The sequence below is a fragment of the Cyprinodon tularosa genome, unplaced genomic scaffold (genome assembly GCF_016077235.1).
Source record: "Cyprinodon tularosa strain WSP-4 unplaced genomic scaffold, ASM1607723v1 ctg31, whole genome shotgun sequence".
NCBI classification, from domain to species: domain Eukaryota; kingdom Metazoa; phylum Chordata; class Actinopteri; order Cyprinodontiformes; family Cyprinodontidae; genus Cyprinodon; species Cyprinodon tularosa.
This window is the reverse complement of record NW_024039019.1, coordinates 2,167,989-2,171,531: the sequence shown is the minus strand read 5'-3', so window position 1 is coordinate 2,171,531 and position 3,543 is coordinate 2,167,989.

Sequence of the window (3,543 nt, the reverse complement as noted above, 5' to 3'; positions counted from 1 at the left end):
AACAACATAGAAATACGCTTCCAAATCCTTTTCTTTTAAGAATAATCTTCCAAACTAACCCAACATGTACAGTAAGAACTGTTTATGTGTGGGGATGGCGTAATTAACTTCTACTGAAAATATCTACTGTTTTCTGTATTTTCACCTGATCTCAAAATAGCTCAAGTTACTCTGATTAATCAAAAAAGCCAGAAATTGTAATCAGTTAGGAGTAATAATATTTTATAGCAATATTACTTAGTTACAGTACAGTCAAGCTTTATTTAAAAGAATAATTTTTTTAAACTGTTAATCAAGTAAATGTAACTGAGTAAATGTAAGTAGTTCGTACTAGTTCATCAAAAATATTATAGCCTTAATTTCGTAGGTTTTTTCCATCTTAAATGACATACAGTAACAATGATGGTGATTAGCTTCTGGGCTAAAACCGTAGGTGACTAAAAATAATTTGTATCTAATCAAAACAGCTTTAAACTACTAGTAACCAGGGGTGTCAATACTATTGATATTTATTACTCAAGTAGAGTTAGAAAGTGTAAAAATACAATTTTTAAAAGTATTAAAAGTATAAAAGTAAAAGTAATGCTGGAAAAAATGTAAAGGAAAGATGATTTATTGCGCTAGCCAATAAAAGGAACATTTTTCTACAATTCTGGATGATAATACTTATACATAATTTTCTCAGTATTATAACTAATGGCAACCGTGCCAAATTTAAATTACACCATCTTGAAAAACTTTGGTGTTTTTTCAAACTATGGTGAACAACAAGTTGTTGCAGTAACGAGTCCAACCACAAATAAAGTAACAGTAGCAGTCTTCCAAATTCTGAAAAATAGAAAACATTCAATTCAGTTAAAATTTGAAAGGAACAATTTGCAGTGTGAGGGATGTAGGTTTTACATGAAAAATCAGGTTCAGTTCAGTTCAAATCTGTACAGAATTTTCACACATCAAGTGACACTGTGAACGGATCATTCATCATAGGGTAAAACAAAATACAATGTAAACACCTAATCATTCCTTAGAGAAATTTAGAGGTTGCCTGAACCAACATGCACATATATCTGGAGTGTACTCTATCTAATACATTTTACATATTGCCAGATTTAGTAGAAAGTACAAGTCTGGCTTTCCTTCTCTTGAAGGAAACGATGTTACAAAAAGTATTCATTTTATAACAGTCTTAAATTTTGCATAAGCACTTTGGAAACAGGAGAGGAATTAAAACCATGTAAAAAAGAATAAGTAAAAAAAAAGGCCTGACTGGGCTGCTGGTAAAAAAATAAAATGAATCTCATCTCAAAGATGAGATGAAAACAAAAATAGCAACTTTATTACAGTTAATTCACTGTTACTTTAGTAAGTCATCCTTGAAATGTTTCCATGCGCCTCTCAAAACAAATCATAAACCTTGGATTACCTGCAAAAGCCAGTCTCATCTTTGAAGGCATCTCTAAGTTAAATATATATATTAATTTATCAGTGACTTCAGAATGACAAGTATTCCTGGATTACAAATCACACAGAGCAATTGCTTATTCATCTTGGCAGTGTATTCTGAAGAGATGTTTTTACAGTATGTAAACTATGGCTAAGGCTTTGATTACAATTGTAAATATGAGGTACATCTTAGTGTATGTTGGAGATTGATGGCAAGAGACTGGAGTAGATTTAGATTCGCATTTTTATTGTTTGTAAATATTCTGATAGGACAGGCCACCGAGATATAGACAGGGAAGACAGCACTGCATAGAACAAAGAAGAAAATTCAAAAAATATGTAAAAAAGGAACTAGGAAAGCCTTGCAAGGGAAAAACTAACACCTCCTGTTGTCTGACCTCGTGTTTTCAGCCAAATATTCTCATCAGTATCTTAAAGGACATCTTCTCTTAAATTAAAGTGGGGAAAATATCTTATAGTGTCATATCATGTCTCAGCTTATGCTGTTAAGTAATCACTAGAGAATAACTGATGCAGAGTTGTTATGGCTGGTTCAGATTATTTTGATATCAGTCTAATCAATTCCTATTATGTGCTGAAGCTGATTCTATTTTTCTTCCTCCATTTACATGATAAAATTTACACAATGATAAAAAATATTACACAAACCTCAGTTAATAGAAATAAAATAAAATGAAAAAATAGAAATGTAATGATGAATCAGATGAGACATTAACAGTGGATAGAAAAAGGGAAGGAAGGGCAGCAATCCAAGGGTGCAACTTTGCGATAAAAGTTGGTGGGGATGCTCTAAGGGTGGTGGCTGATGGACCTACAACTACTCAATCTGAACACTTTCAGTAGGGTTTATATTCTCGCGAGGGATGCTGGTGCCTATCTCCAGCTGTCAATGGGCAAGAGGCAGGGTACACCCTGGACAGGTCTCCAGTCTACCACGGCATCACAGAGACAAACAGGACAAACAACCTTTCATGCACACACTCACACCTAAGGAGAATTTAGAGAAGCCCGTTAACCTAACAGTCATGTTTTTAGACTGTCGTAGGAAGCTGAAGTACCTGGAGAGAACCCATGCTCGGGGAGAACATGCAAACTCCCTGCAGAAAGACGTCGGGCCGAGAATCGAACCCGGGACCTTGCTACTGTGCAGCCCTCACATCTATTCAACTTAGATTTATTTTATATTAAAAAAAATTGTGATTAGCATGACATAATTGATTATGTTGAAAAGCAGAGAAGAACAAAGCCAATTTTCAAGTGTTGCTACAGTTTCTAAGTCGAGTTTAGGTTTTAAATTTGACATTGGAAAATTTACTTTGACCGAGGTATGTCCAATGAAATTCTGACAGTACGTTGAGAGTCCATCACGGTCTAAAATCATATGTAATTGTTTCCTTGATTGCCCCTTGTTTACCTGCATCCATCAGCTATGACTAACTTCCCCCACCCTACTTAAAAAAGAAAAGCATCTTTAAACATAGAAATAGTGAGTTCTGGGTGAAGAGTAGTGTTAATTTTCTATTACACATTATTTTTTATCATTTAAGGAAATAATTCAGTGTTGGTCACATCTGATCATATAAATATATATATTTTTTAAACTGATGCAAACTTTGAACATAAGTAAAAACTATGCAACTACAGCCATCTTACATGGGTCTGACAAAACAAAAGAAAACTAAACGATCCAGCTCTGGTCATGTCTTCACAATTTTGTGTAAACTCAGATCCAGAGAGCAGATTTTATCTCTAAATAGTATGTGCCATCACTTTGCATTGAATGACACCAAAGGTTTCTGAAATCAGTTTATCACAAGACTGAGACAGAAGGGAATTAGAAGCAGACAAAGTAAAATAGAGCAATTTACTGAATGCAAATGGTGCGGAGGCAGGAAATGACAGGTAACAGAAAGCAACACCTTCTCAGAGCCAGGCTTATTTTCATGGTATGATGGATGACTGAAGGTTTTGGTGAGGAGGGAGAGGGAGGCAGACATCTCCAGCTTGCCCTGCCCCCTCATCGGTCTCTGGGGAGCAGGGGTTTATAGAAATATAAAAATGCAAGAGAGAGGGACACTG